Genomic DNA, 16,470 nt, shown 5'->3' with positions numbered 1-16,470 from the left:
CCGAAAGGCAGGGGGGGCACCTCTGTCAGTGGCCTACTGACCACTGATGTTTAGGGAGTATGGAATTCTCCTTTACTTCAGAACAAACTGAAAGGAATAAAACAAGAAAAGTGACCAGGTATGACAAAAAATGCAAAGGCTCTGAAGAGCGGAGTGTGCTCCTAATTCTACTAGCTAGCTGCTGAGTAAAATGGGAAGCTCAGTTTCTCTGGGCGTCAGTTCTTCCTTATCATTATTACCTCACTAAGCTGCTGCCCCAACTAGTTGTATCCTTCTCAATTCACCTGAGAGAAAATTATTTGCTAGTACTACACAGTTTTCAGTCAAACTGGAAAATAAAACTTATGGACTTATCTCTGACATACTCAAACACATGTTCTCAAATTTAAATAAATTAGAAAGTATGAGCAGGCATGATGGGACAGACCTGTAATCAATCCCCAGCACTCAAGAGGCTGAGGCATGAAGATTTCAAGTTTAAGTCCAGCCTGGGCAATATAGCAAGACCCTGTTTCAAAAAAAATCAAATCACAATCCTTACCAATCTTATGCATCCTAATTCTTCTCTCTCTAGATCTCATCTACTTCATCTCAATAACCTAATGCAAACCACTATTTCTCACCTAGGCTATTATAACTGTTTCCTAACTTGTCTTAAAATCTTTCAGTGACTGCCCAAATGCCTCCATATGACTGAACTTTGCCATCTATGCAGCCTCATCTTCCTCTTACCAGCTTAGTTTTTTCTACTCTAGCCATATTGAATTTTCTTTTTCCTAGCCCTGAACACATACTTCTCTCTAGAAACTCTCTGTATTGTCTTCTGGTATTATGGCTTAGACTGAAAATGTCTATTAAGTCTCATCTGTTTGGAAGGTGACTGGATCACAGGGGTGCTATACTCATCAGTGGATTCATCCATTCATGAGTTCATGAGTTCAGTAACAGAATGTGCTGTTAGGAGTGGGGCCCGGATGGAGGTGGGTCACAGAAGATGTGACCTTGAAGGGTATATTCTTTCCCCCAGCGCGTGCGTGAGCGTGTGTGTGTGTGTGTGTGTGCGCGCGCCTCAATCTCTATCTCCTTCCTTGCTGCCATGATGTAAACAGCTGTCCTCTGCCATGCCCTTCCATCATGCCATTTCTGCCCTGGAACCGGCTGATTATGTACTGACACCACTGAAAACCATGAGCCAAATAAACCTCTCCCAAGTCATGGGTATCAGGTATTTTGTCTGAGCAACGAGAAAGCTAACTGATAACACTTGACTTAAACATCCCTTTTTTCTTCATTCTTCTGATCCCAATTTAGGTAACACCTGCTCCAAGAAGATTTGACTTTGCCTAGTCCAGTCCAGGCATCCTACCATACTCACCTGGGCTTCCATTACTGCAACACACCTCAAGCTCAGTCCTACTGGTCAATCCAGAGTGTCTTTTCCTCACTGGACTCCAAGTTCCCTGGCAGCAAGGGCTGTGTCTATAGTTTTCATTGCTCAATGGCCAGACCTATGCCTTGCACCTCACAAAGACTCAGCAAACACTGAATAAATGAATGATGACAATTAAGCAATAAGCAAAACTGATTGACTGGCAGATTTTGTTTGTCAGTGTTAGTCACTTTTCTTATTGGTGAGACAAAATACGCAACACCCAAAGTTAAAGGAGGAAAGATTTATTTTGGCTCACAATTTGTAGAGGTGTCAGTTCATAGCTGGCTGGTTCCAAGGCAGAGTGGCATGGCAGAGGGGCATCGCAGAGGAGAAACACCTCATAGTGGAAGAAGGCAGGAAGCCAGCAAAGCAGTGAAGTAGCAAAGCAGAAAGCAACAAGCAGCTAACAGCAAGTGAAGAAGCAGGAAGCAGGAAGCAGCAAGCAACAAGCAACAAGCAACAAGCCAAGCAGCAGCCCTTATTCTGTCCCTTACATTCTATCCAGGCTAACTGTCCTTAGTGTGGGTAGCACTAAGGCTGGACACCCAGGCTGGGACACCCTTAATCCTAGCATCTCACCACGAATCAATCCCAGCATCACATCCTGAATCTCAACATCACACACTCTAGATCCAGCCACCTCCAGCCACCTATGATTGCATGAGACTTTGGGAGGACATCTAGATATAAGCCATGCACTTTTTTTAAAATTTTGTTGGGGGAGGGGTGTTGGACGGATGGATACTAGAGATTGAAGGCCTTGCTAGGCAAGTGTGCCACTGAGTTATATGCCTATCCTTTTTTTATTTGAGACAAGTTAAACTGCCCATGCTGGCTTAGAACTTGTGATCCTCCTGCCTCAGCCTCCTCTGTGGCTGGATTATAGGTGTGAGATACCACACTTAGCTGTTGTTTTTCTGCAGCACTCAGGAAATCTTTTGTTTTTTTTGGTAGCGGGGATCAAACTCAGGACCTTGCACTTGCAAGGCAGGTGGCAGAACCATTGAGCTAAATCTCCGGCCCTAGTAAATCTTAAGCAAGTGCTCTAGCACTGAGCCCCATGAGTGGGAGATATTGTATATCATTTCTTCTTAATATAAAAAGTTTTTAATGTTTTTAAAAACAATAATGTTTTTAAAGATAATAAAACCAAAATGGCAATTGTTCATAATGTCTGTGGGTAAAACAGGTTTAAGCACACATCTACAACCTTAACACTAATACCAAATAACAAACAAAAGGGGCTAAGCTACTGTTTCAGTGGGAATGCTGCCCTTCCCATTCCACATTCTGAAATTCTTGATTTCCTTAACTGGAAAAGTAGGAGAGGTATGTACAACCCCCCCTCCCTGAAAAAAATAATGCTAGACACACTAGATAGAAACTGTGCTTACTTCAAATAGCTCATCAAGTGAAGGTTACTATGAAATACTTCAAATTCCATTAAGCACTGGGGACTGCAAAGAGTTTGGGAAAAGAACGTTCCAAGCTCAGACTATGGACAGAAGCTGCAAATGAAATAAAGCCTGCTGCATGACTATCTAAGAAAATCTAAATTGAAGACTAAATATGGGGTTTTTTTGGTCATTAATGAAGTTTCAGTTTCTGAAATATTTAACATATTTTGTAAGTTCTATGTATAAATGGTACGATTTTATCATCAATGATTACTAAAACAATTGCCTTTAGTATACATAAGCTCTATCACATTTGAGGCTTAGTTTTTGTTTTTTAGGGGTTTTGTTTCACACCATCAATTTGAATTCTTGTGTTTACTGCCTATATTAACAAGAATACAAGTTATACCAATAGGGAATTTCAATTAACCACTTTGAGGCTGTTACCACCCTTTTAGTTCTATTTTAAAACTCAGCTACTTTAATCTAGCAATCAAAGCTTCTCAGCATATTTTAATTCAGCAATTTTAATCTAGTGATCAAAGCTTCATTAGCTTGTAAACAAGCTGTTTCTCAGGTAAACTGAATTGCCCCACACAAGGATCTTAAGCAAATAAATAAGTACAAAACAGGCAGAGATTATAAATTAGGGCAGACAAATCTGTATCTAGCCCCACGCCAGTAAAGAGCATTCTATCAATATAGTGAAATGCTAATCTCCTAATTAACAACCTAATTAGGTAATTATGGCTTTGCAGAGGGATGCCGAAATGAAATATGACAACATGGTCACCTCTTTATATGGCACCTGTGGGCCTTTTCAGCTGTCATTGCAAAGAGTGCAATATCAATTTGAACAGATGACAAAGTGCTGTCATTTTTCATTTTGATAATACACAGAATGCTTTGGATAGAAGCAATTTACAAAAGAAACAACTTGCCTGATATTTTCCTAATTTAAATATACTCAAATACATCATTAAATATGTATTTTGCATGTTTTTTATATAGTATATAGGAGAAATACCAAGCAAGATTTTAAAAGCCAAATCTGACTGGCCAAAAATGCATAGTTGTACATGCTGAAATTATTTCAATTGTGAAATATATGATAATTAGAAAAGAATATAAAGTAATAATTCATCATGAGATTTTAATATTCATACTTCTACTATTACCAGAAAAATTAAAACCCAAACTATCATCTTCAATTTTTTTCTACAAAATAATAAAAGTGTGATAGAAATTTGTATGTCTTAAAGTAAATTTAAATGGAGACCAGGCCTGAGCAAAGTCAAGTAGGTCTCACAAATAATCTTATCTTTTGCATCATTAACGAAATTTAACTTGCCCTATTTCTTGTAAATGCTTGCATTAAAGAAAAACAGAATTTAAGCTCAACCAGTCAGAAGCAGTCAACAAACTTACATAACTAGGGAATTCCCCAATGAGACAGACAAAGTAAGGCAACAGTGCAATTGTCACCACTGGAGTATTTTCATGCTTAACTTCCATGTTATTCCTACAAACTTCCATGTTATTCCTACAAAAGCCTTCCTCTTGCATTCCCAGGTGGATTGCCTGAACCACTTCTGGTTTGAGGCTGCCCACTTCATGAATCACTGTGCAAATAAATTCTTTAAAAAGTTTTTTTGGCCTCAGTTGACCTTTTAATACAGGTCTCAACACTGTCCCAGTCACCACTGAGGAGGTGATGGCAGCCTGGGACACAAGTGCCCCAACATGGATAGGATTATTTCTCATCCATGATAGTCTCTTAAATGGGGGAGTGGACCGGCCTGGCAATCTTAACATCATTTATGTCAGAACACATGAAACCATATTCTGTGTGCAAAATAACATATTAAAAACTAACTTGACCCAGCTATTCCCCTGCGGGGTATCTTCCCCAAAGAATTAAAAGAATCATACCACAGCAATATATGAGCACCTATGTTTATAGTGGCACAATTTGTAACAGCTAAGGATTGGAAACAGCCCAAGTGCCCATCAACTGGAAACTGGATAAAGAAGATGTGGTTTTTTAAATAAAATGGAGTACTACTCAGCCATAAAGAACGAGAAACTAGAGTCATTTATAGCTAAATGGATCCATATTGAGGCCATACTCTTAAGTGAAATAAATAGGACACACATGTGTAAATACCAAATAGTTTCTCTAGTGTGAGGAACTGAAAGTGTAAATAAGGATCAAAATGATTAAAACAAATAACTGATAATTTGAAATAGGAAAAGGACCAAAAGTGTAGGGGTGGTGGGAGGGGAAGGGGAAAGGAAAGAAGGGAAAGGAAAAATTATGAGAAAAGAAAAAAATGGAAATGAAATCTATGTAAATAGGGAAGGGTGGAGGGGGTGCAGGGCACACAGGTAATGGGGGAAAAAATAAGAACCAAGATATATCATGTACTGGTACAAGCACCCAATGATAAATGTAAATGTATTGTACACCTAAAATGTACCAATAAAAGAATTTTTTAAAAAAAACTAACTTGAAAATCTAATCCATGTATACTCCTAAATTCAGAATCACCTGCATTAGTAAAAACTCTATTCCTCAAAATGATAGTCACTGGTTTTATTTATATTTAATACCATACTTAAACTAATTTTTATTAAAAAATGTTTTCAGAAAACATTTCTAAAGCACAGAAAAGCAGAAAGACCTATAATCCTACTTCCTAATTCTTTTTTTTGCATATGTTTAACATAATTGGAATCATATTTTACATAGTGTTAAAAACTTTTTTACTTAATAAGCATATTAATGTCACTAAAATTCGTCTAAAACATAAAATGACCATGCCATAGTATTTCCATGGCTTTTCCATAACTTCTCTAACATCTGTTCAGTACTAAAGCTATTTCTAATTTTTGCTATTATAAATGTTCCTGCAGTGAACATCTTTGAGCTTGAATATTTTTCTACACCTCTATTACTTTGTTAACAAAGACTTCTAGAAGTGAAATTACAAGATATAAGGCATGCATGACTTCTTTTTAAAGTTTGTAGTAAATTCTGCCAATTTTTAACAAAAATCTTAACAATTTACATCCCTACTAGTAATGGATGAGTGACCATCTCACCACCAACCTTTGAAATAATGAGCATTAGGGTTTTATTAAATCTTTGAACTTTGTATCATAGGTATCATATTGGTAATCAAACACAATATAACCAATAGTGACTTTCTGTTACCACCAAGTTTAAACGAATTGGGAAAGTGGCTAAAATTGATAACAATACCAAGACAACTGCCAGCTTCAATATCCTGTTGGGAGCAATGCTACATAATTCTAGGGAAAAATCATTTGAGTAGGCCTAGTTCTCCTGCCTACAGGCCAGCTATAACACTCCAAGACATAATTCCATTTTGGCCTCAGGTCACAAGGGAGATCTCAATGATCCCATGATGCTGTAATGCTCCAGGACAAGACCACACCTGCGGGAGACACCCTGGGAGACACCCTGGGAGGAACCAAATCTTCATCTGTGTAGTTCCTGGGTGGAACTAAATCTTCATCTGCATAGTTCCTCATTGTTCTTAGATTTAGGCTGCCCCCACCCAGTCTTTTGTTACACCTTGTTCATCCCAATGTGATACTGAAATCTACATTATTCATTTGTTACATTTGTTTCTTGGATGTACTAAATAAAAGGTGCTGCAAGCTAGGGCTTCTTGTCTTTGCCGCCCAGAGCGCACTGATCAGACCCAAAGCTCAGCTTCTTCTCAGTCTCATTTGTCTACCTTTCCTGTAATTCGCCGTGTGCTGCCGTGGCTCGCAGGAGACTAGGACTTACTGCAGAGGTGCTGGTAACGTCCCCTTCCCCTGTTCCCTACAATATCCAAATCTAGAGCAGCGTGGATTAGCGGCAAAAGCACCAAATATGGAATTTTTAAAAATAGCTGGGCATGTTGACATATACCTGTAGTTATCATCTACTCCAGAGGTTAAAGCAGGAGATCACTTGAGCCCAGGAGTTCAAAGCCAGCCTGGACAACATAGCAAGGATTCATCAAAACAAAACAAAAAGACAAAAAAAACCCCAAAAGCTTAAGTCCTAGGTTTTTTGTTTTATTTTGTTACTAGGGATTGAACCCAGGCCTCCGTAATAAGGTACATCCCCAATAGCAGCCCCTTTCCTTTATTTTGAGACAGGGTCTTGCTAAGCTGTCCAGGGTGAGCTCAAACTTAACAGTCTTCCTGCCTCAGCCTCCCATAATTCTGGTATTACAGATATGTACCACCATGCCAGGTTTATCTCTGTATCTTGAATTATTTTACTTCATTAAAGCTTCAGTTTTAACATTTGTAAAATTGAGACAGGGAGAGGCCAGGGATTTAGCTCAGTGGCGCTGTGCCTGCCTTGCAAGCGCAAGGTCCTGAGTTCGATCTCCGGCAACAGAAAAAAAAATGGGGACAGGGACAACATAATATTCCTTGTCCTAATAATTTTAAAGGGCAGTCACGGGCACAGAAAATATTAACACTTGGAAGTGTTTGTTACTTAGCAGATCAATTCATTTAATAGCTTAAAAACAGCATATAGAAACCCTATTATAGTGTGCAGGAGATATGCTGAGTCATTCACAAAGCACAATCAGAATTTAGCAAGACAGTATAATAGATAATGTGAAATAGGAAGAAAAGGTTCAAAAGGGAAGTAGGGAGATGGGAGAAATGAAAGAAGGGAAAGAAAATATATAAGAAAAGAAAAAAACAAAGCTTTTGAAAATAGGGAGGGGTGGAGGGGTAGAAGAAAGAGAAGGGGAATGGGAAAAAACAAGAACTAAGATATATCATGTACAGGTACAAATTCCCAAAGGTGAATGTGATTTTATAATGTATACCTAAAATGTACCAATAAAGTTAATTTAAAAAAAAGAAATTAGCAAGACTAATTTTGTGAAAGACTAAGACATGAAAATGAGCATTACACCTTCACAACCACTCCATAGCATCCCCACTGCTTGACACAGTGTACTAACATCCTGAATGTCTGGTGCCCCAGAAGCAACATGGCATCAAGTACTGACATGAATGGTTTCATTCGCTCCTCACATGAATGGCATGAGAGTGACATTACCGATCCGATTTTGCACTGTCCAAATCACACAGCTACCGTAATACCTGCCAGAGCCAGTATTCAAATCCAGCTGAGTGTGATTTCAGTGCCCTACCACATAGTGCTTCAGATTCAAGTCTGCATTTCAGGACTTTTTTAGTCTCCTGTATGTCACCAACTAAAGTGTACATTAAAGATTTACTTTGTTTTCAAAAGAACATTCCTTTCAGGGCTGGGGATTTAGCTCAGTGGTGCAGTGCCTGCCTTGCAAGCTCAAGGTCCTGAGTTCGATGGGGAGGGGAAACATTCCTTCAAATAATTTTCAATCATTTTCTCTGCTGAAATACTACTTATTTATAATACAATAACAAAATGGGCCTATAGAAAACTAAAAAAAAAATGTAATCTTTGAAAGTTTTATACATTCAGTCCATTTTATCCTCATTGACAACAGAAGCATATTGAAGTACAGTATAGGATATTATGAATCTAACACTGCATATAGTTAGGGGTAAACGTGACATAATATTCTATTTACTTCACAAGCAATTACTATAACAATTCCAATAGTTATTCTAATACGTTCTTGCTTTTTCCAGAATTTCAGGGGTTTTTTTTAACTGGTTGCTCCCATTTTTTTCACTTTCAATTACTTAAAACTGTTTTCTACTTTCAGTCCAAATTTCATGTTTCCCAACGTATCTAGATTGCTGACAACTATAGTTAATAGATTCTGAATGATTGCTCAGGATTTATTTTCATTTTTATATTCTATATTATTTCCTTGTACAATTAGAGTATGAATGAAAATAAACATCTAGAAGCTGAATTATTTCTTCACTTTTCACCTTGTGGAAGGTGGGTATTAAAATAAAAATAAACTCTTGGGGTGGGAACTCCCTGACCATATTTCTCTCACTCTACTGGGTGTCTCTATGCCCCCTTTCAATCTTTGTGTATATACAGTCAACAAAACACTGTGTACATTTGGAGACGCTCTGGCCCCATCAAGGTCCTCTCCCAGAGGAAGTGAAGAACAAAGAACAAAGGGAAGAGCTGAGCAGTGACTCCCCACCTGCCAACAAGAGAGGAGGGGCAGCATTTGAGATTTGTATCATTCTCCACTGGGGGGGAGGGGGGTCTGCCCAGTCATCAGCTGTACTTAAGTATGTCAATTAGAATCACAAAGTTTGGCCTCCTAAAAAGATCTCAGCAAGACTTGAATTTCACTCATAATTATCCAGAAGGAAAAAGAGATTCAAAGATTTGCAAGTGACAGGACTAAAATCCAAAGGCTGTTATTCAGGATTCAAGTCCTCAGTCCACTGCACTTTCTACTAAATTCTAATTCACTAGATTCCAATTTCTTCATCTTGAGAGGTTTGATTACCCTTTTCTTTTTATAATATCACCTATGTCACAGGATTATGAAGATTAAAGGGAAATGCAGAATATAAGGAAATTTACAATACCACTTTACAGTATGGGTGGTCCATAGACAAGAGATCTGATAGCATTTAAAGAGTTAATAGTTCCAAGCAAAAGTGCTGTATTACAAGGTTTTTTCATCATCCAAACCATATTTCTCCTAAAATTCAGCCTGACTATATAATAAAGGCATCCATCTTCCCTCTCCCTGAGAAATAATCAACACAAGCTACCATGTCCCCTCACTCTGACAAGTGACCAGGAGACTTCCGTTTGATCATCACAACATGGAGTTGCACCTCCTGCTTTGAACAACAGGTACAACATTTCCATAGCCAGGCAGATCATAGCCCATGATCAGGCAGCCTACAATTGTACACAGCCCAGAAATGTGTTTTGGCTTACAAGATAAGTTTTGAAATAGCAAATTTTTAAACTAAATACATTAAAATTCAGATTCCTAACATAGGCAGAGACCTTGCTGTGTTGCCCAGGCTGGCCTGGAGCTCCTGGACTCCTGCCTCAGCTTCCCAAGTAGCTGAGATTAAGCACATCACCATGACCAAGGAGACTGCTGCCTTTCAACTGTACATACGCTCCCCAGGTCACCAAGGCCCATCCCACTCATGATTGCACATACTGGGTACTGGACTTGGAGCCACCTGAGATGGATGTTACACATTGACTGTAAGACACCTGAGTAACATACTTAACTCCAAGCCATAAGCTACTCGTGTATTACATGGGGATACCACCTAACTCACAAAATTATGACAATTCAAAGAAATAAGATATATGAAAGCATTTGATAATAACTGAAATACAGAACACAATCGTTTTAAATTCCACACAAGGTACTAACTTTTGAGTCAAAACTTGTCAAAAATTTCAAACTCACAGAAAACACAAGGTCAAGGCACCTCAAATCAGGAAAAAATGTAATGTGAAAGAATTCCTTGTCATATGATAAGTTGGTATTTCTCACTGTGTCCTTAACAGTAAGGCTTATACATCAGAATAACAGATTTCAAACAAATTCTCTTAGTCTGAAACATATAAATCTACTGAACTGCAGAGGTTTCTTTCAAGACTTCAATTGAATCAACAAGCAATAAAAATCCCTCACCAAAAAGAAATATATTTTAAGTGACAGATTAGAGCCAGGTGTGGTGGCCCACACCTGTAATCCCAGTACTGTGGGAGGCTGAGGCAGAAGGATAGTAAATTTCAGCCCAGTCTGGGCAATTTGGCAGTCTGACATGACCCTGTCTTAAAACAATTAAAAAAGGCTGGGAATGTAGCTCAGTGCAATATCCCTAGAATCAATTCCCAGTACTACCAAAAAAAGGAAAAAAGAAAGGAAAGCCAGATTAAGAGATAAACTCTTTCAGGGCTGAGGCCACTTTCATTCCTCCTTATCCCCACTGCCTAACAATGATGGGCTCACTATATCTACAGCTCAGGGGTGCTCCTGTCTGACCCTCTCCATCCACATCACAGAGAACAGGTAACATGGTGAATACAAAAAAGGTGACAGTCCAAAGTCTAGCAAGCAATCCCTCTAGCTTGGCTCCACCAGCTGTATAAACTCAAAGAAGTTTTGAATTTTGTTTTTGGTGCTGGGGGTGAACCTAGAGCCTTAAGCACACTAAGCACACAGCTACCACAGAGCTACACCCTTAGCCCTCAAGGAAGTCATTTAACCTCTCTGTTAGAGGTTATTTATCCTCTTTGTTAGAGACCTCTCCTAGTTTCCTTATCTATAAAACCAGGATTCTACTAATACTTTCTCATACAGGAGTAAGTGAGATGAAACATTTAGCACAATGCTGGCACACATCAGCAGTCATGATCACTGTTCCCTTCTTTGGGCTTCACAGGAACTGGTGGGGACCTACAGTACTTTAACTATAGTTCACCTGCACACACATCTCTCCTACCAGAATGTCAACAGCCTGTGGGCAGAGAACTGGTTTTACTCCTTTTTGTATCCCAGGGTCTAACATTTTGCCTGGCAATGCTGAATGAATCAGAGATCCTCAAAGTTGTTTATTAATTGGAAGTTGAGTAGAAATTGGAATTTACTTCTATTATCTGGAACACGAGCCCTCATTGACTCTGACTCCACTGACCCTCAACTTTATTGCCAGTAAGTAATGACTTGCTTTACTTAGGCTAGAAATTCATTCACCACTCTAAAACCATGTCCCAGGCTTTATACCTGTATATCTTACAGCTATAATTTCATGGCACCTTACCATGTACAGGTTGAGTATCCCTTATCAAAAACGCTAAGGGGGCCGGGGATTTAGCTCAGTGGTTCTGCCACCTGCCCCACAATCGGAAGGAACCAAGTTCAATCCCCAGTACCAAAAAAAACATGCTACGGATTAGATGTGTTTCAGAATTCAGATTTGGGAATATCTGCATAGACTTTACTGGATGAACATCATAAATTCAAAATCTAAAATCTGAAACTATCACTCAAAAAGTTACAAATTTTTAAAAAATATGTACTGGACCAGGTAACAAAAGCAAAGCAGGAAGCATCACAATCCCAGATTTGAAGTTACGTTGTAAACCTACAGTGATAAAAATAGCATGGTATTAGCACAAAAACAAGACATATGGATCAATAAAACAGAATATAAGGAACAGAAACAATCCCAGGCACATTTAGCTATTTGATCCTTGACAAGGGCCAAAAACATTAAAGATAGTCTCTTTAGTAAATGGTACTGAGAAAATGCTCTCCTCATGCAGAAGACTGAATCTACATTCATACATCTCACTATGTACTAAACTAAAATCAAAATGGATCAGAGATCAAAATGTTGGGCTGGGGATTTAGCTCAGTGGTTCCGGTGCCTGTTTCACAAGCACAAGGACCCAAGTTCAATCCCCGGTACCAAAAAAAAAAAAAAAAAATCAAAATGTTAAAACAGAAACAATCTATTGGAAGATAAAATAGGTAAAACTCTTGAAAACGGACAACTAAAAGTACAAATGGACAATAAATACAAGAAAAAATGTTCAACATTGCTGGCCATTACAGAAATGCAAATTAAAACACTGAAATATCACCTTACTCCAGAAAGAATGGCTATCATCAAGAAATCAAATAATAACAAATGCTGGGAAGGCTGTGAAGGGGGAGGAACTCTTCTATATTGTTGGTGGGAGCGTAAACTAGTACAGCCACTTTGGAAATCAGTGTGGAGATTCCTCAAAAAACTAAAAATAGAAATTCCACTTGGCCCAACTATTCCCCTTTATAGGTATATTCCCAGAAGAGTTAGGCATCATATTACAGTGACATGAGCATGCTCATGTTTATAGGAGCACAATTCATAACAGCTATATCTTGGAAGCAGCCTATATGTCCATCAACAGATTAGGAAAGAAGATGTGGTATTTATACACAATGGAGAACTACTCTGCCATAAAGAAGTATAAACATGAGTTATTTGTAAGAAAATGGATGATTCTTGAGACAATACTTAAGTAAAATAAATCGGACACACAAGCTCAAATATCCCATGGTTTCTCTTACATGAGAAGCCCAAAGTATAAATACTTTAAAGAACAAATAAAAGATAACAGAAGGGCTAGGGATTTAGCTAAGGGGCCAGAGATTTACCTCAGTGGTTCTGCTGCCTGCCTTGAAAGCACAAGGACCCGAGTTTGATCCCCAGTACCAAAAAAAAAAAAAAAAAAAGATAACAGAAGACAAGGAGACAGATCCTTTGCAAATGGAAAGTAGACCAAGCGATGGAGGGGCAAGAAGGGGAAGCAAAAATAATTAAAAAATATGTTATGTACATGTACCAAGTCCCCAAGATGAATGTAATCATTATGTGCTACAAACATATACTAATTAAAAAATTTTATTAAATTTTTTTAAGTTTCAGATTTTAAAGTATTATGGATTTGGGATTAGGTCTGCTCAAATTGTACCAGGCACTTTACCCAAATTAGGTCATTAAACATTCACAATACTGGGCCAGGGATTTAGCTCAGTGGCACCACTCCTGCCTCAAAAGCGCAAGGCTCTGAGTTCAATCCCCAGTACAAAAAAAATTCACAATACTCTCTAATGTCCACATTATCCCCCATCCAACTTCTAGTTGAAAAAAATGAGACAAACTTGCCAAAGCCACTCATCTAATAAGAAGAAGGACACGAACTGAATCTACAGTCTATGTTTCTTCTCTACAAACTGCCTTCCTTGCTCATTGGAAATAGAAATGACACACCTATCACCTCTTCAGTTGGAAGAGTACAGTCTTAGCTAACTTTAAAAGATTTTCCATACTATTCATTTTAACACTCATATTTTCTCTCCTGTAGAGCTGTTTCAGTATGTATTCCTATAAGGACAGCTATGGTATGAGGATGAAGGCAAGACAAGGAATGGGAAAAGCACAGATTGGGTCATCAGATAGATGTGGGCTTGATTCCTGGTTCTGTCTTACACCAGCTGTGTAATGTATGTCTTCCTAACCTGTAAATTGATGTTAAAATTATTAAACAAGAGGGCCAGGGATTTAGCTCAGTGATGCGGCGCCTGCCTTACAAGCACAAGGTCCTGAGTTCAATCCCCGGTACCGCAAAAAAAAAAATTATTAAACAAGAGAAACCTACATGTAATATGTAGTAAATACCAAAGTTGACTTTACCTCATATTATGAAACATTCCCAAACCATATCTCACCTCTGAGAAGTTAACACACTATATTACTATTGTATCACAAAAAGAATTCTGTGTATTTATCACTGTGTTGAGATTATTAATTTCTTTATCTCTCTCATTAAATTGAGCTCCCTGGCACCAAGATTCCATTTTATTTATCTCTAAATTGTCTAATAAGGTACCTGGCATATATCCGTACTTGGTAAATGTTTGCTAAATGAATATCTAATATTTATTGTATTCTAAATAAGCAAGAAGTCCCTTTCAAGCTGGGACTGTCCTAAATTGATTGAGGAGGGCCACTTCAGGCAGGCCATAGGTACCACCTCAATAAGCAGAAACAAAAATGGGGGAAAAGCTTCTAAGTGGGGCAGAGAGAATAGCCCAACCAAAAAAAAAGGAAAAAAAATGGACATAGGAAAGATCAAAGGTGATTCCTACCTATCTAGAGTAAGGGATCACCGTGGGGATCTTTGTAAGCATAACTGGAAAGAGAGCCAGAGCCAGACTGGAAGGTGTAGAGAAGTAGGAGTTTAGTCTGGTATACACAGTAGTTGAAGACAGGCATGAACACAGTCAAATGGAAAAAGGGGCCACTGGGAAGCCTCAGACTCAGGCAGCTTGCAGGTATGTAAAACTGAAAAAGATGTAAACAATTATCACTTTATCAAGAACTCTTTAGCACACTCTGAGTACCTCGTGTGGGCCCACAGAACATGGAGAATACAACCTGGTGCTTCTTTTTCTGCTCCAATGGATTTTAACGTTAGGGTTTTAACATCTGCTGGTCAACATAGAATGAGAATGCTGACTCCTTACACTCTTTAAACTGATTTGTCTTTCCATTTGACTGTTCACACCTGGGAAACTCTGGAACTTTACTGATTTGGGTTTATAACAACATGGTGCTTCGTACAGTGCCAGGTACCATGTCAGCATTCAAAAATTACTTGCACTCATTCAGAATGAAGTTTTAACCAACTTCTGAGTCAATTTTGGGGTCTCTAGTTAAAGTTATACCCTTGTTTAAACTATAACCTTTTTCTTGCTCATTCTTAAACAGTCCTTGCCACTCCCATAAAAAAAAAAAAAAAAAAAAAAAAGCGTAATCAAAGTTCTAGCAGCACTCTGTAGAAACGCATCTGTGAGGCTCTGTTTACTCCTTTGGGGCCTTGAAAAAATGAGCACCAGAAAACAGGGACTACACCAGCAATGCTTTAAAACTTGATTTTAAATTATGCAAATAAGTGCACTCTGATAATGCTTAGCGCAGGGCCAGAAACTGCCCGAGCCAACTGCACCCACACCCCCACCCCAACTCTTCCAGGTCCACAAGCTGCTCCTTCCCTAAGTCACACAGCCAGCTGTCAGGCTCGGGGCGCCTCCGATTCTGGAAAGGGTCAGGAAACGAAGGCTCCCAGGCCACCTGAGCAAGGCCCTGACAGGCGGCCCGCTGGGCAGTGCCAAGAGCGGGACAGTGAGGGGGTCGCCAAATCCCGCGGGTGGACGAGCTAACGGCTGGGACAACCTTTACCTGAAGCTGCTTCCACACTACGGGCCCGGTCGGCCCCAGGACACGTTCCTGAGGAGAGGGCCCGGCTCCCCACTCCTCCCGGCCCCTGCCCCGAACTCTGAACTCTCAGGATTCTCAAGGACCGGTGTCCTACCGGCCCGCTCAGCTGCTCCTGCCTGGACTCGCCCTCATGCCCTCGCTGTTCCCCGCCGCCAGCCGGCCGAGCAGCGGCCCTTCAGCCCCGAGCCGCGCCACGACCCGGAACCGCACCCCCGCGCACCGGAAGTCCCCAACCTAGAAGGAGCTTCTGGCTGGGGACTCAGTGCGCAAGCCCCACAGCCGGGAGCAAGGAGCGGCGCCCTCCCGGGGGGCGGGGCCGGGGGGGGCCACGCGCATGCGCCCCGTTCTCCGGCTCTGGCAAAGTCCGGCGACTGAGATTGACGCGGAGTTCGGGCAAGTTAAACCGGCCCCTGGGCTTGCCTAACGGCACAAATCAGTTTTAAAGATCTCTGTCAAATATTTTCTTCCCATTTCCACGGAGAAAACCTCTCAGTTTATCCAGAAATAAGTGACGAGGCAGTTTATCAGAAAGAAGTAGGGGTTCAGCAGGGTGCAGTGGTGCTCACCTGTAATCTCAGCTACTCTGGGGGACGAGGCAGGAGGATAGCAAATTCAAGGCCTTCCCAGGCGATTTAGTGAGGTCCTGCCTCAAAATAAAAAAGTTTTAAATGCTGGAGATGCAGTTCAGTGATAGAGCGCTTGCCTAGTATGTCCTAGGTCCTAGGTTCAATCACCGGACTGGGGAGTGGGGGCAGACATGAGTTCAGACGCCAACTCTAACTTGCTGTGTGTCTTAGCACACTGCACCTCCCCTCTAAGACTCAGCTTTCATACCCACAATTGTTGAGAGAACTGAATAGG

At 40.0% G+C, this 16,470-nt stretch overlaps 1 protein-coding gene across 21 annotated transcripts in view; it reads right to left on the bottom strand.

Moving 5' to 3' along the window:
- Positions 1-15,865, bottom strand: part of Mapkap1 (MAPK associated protein 1) — a 233,563-nt gene extending 217,698 nt beyond the window's left edge. For 5 of the 21 annotated variants that reach the window (XM_021262056.2, XM_004849373.3, XM_087183202.1 and 2 more), the window contains exon 1: positions 15,571-15,865. The gene's annotated coding sequence lies outside the window, so the exon portion shown is untranslated. The remainder of the gene's footprint in view (positions 1-15,570) is intronic. The other 16 variants (XM_021262053.2, XM_021262058.2, XM_021262059.2 and 13 more) reach the window with 9 other exon arrangements.
- Between the last annotated feature and the right edge of the window lie 605 nt (positions 15,866-16,470).

Source organism: Heterocephalus glaber, unplaced genomic scaffold (assembly GCF_053883595.1).
Source record: "Heterocephalus glaber isolate CG9 unplaced genomic scaffold, H.glaber_assembly_v1.0 deba00001479, whole genome shotgun sequence".
NCBI classification, from domain to species: Eukaryota; Metazoa; Chordata; class Mammalia; order Rodentia; family Bathyergidae; genus Heterocephalus; species Heterocephalus glaber.
The sequence above is the reverse complement of the archived record's forward strand: the minus strand, read 5'-3'. Positions and strand labels throughout refer to the sequence as shown.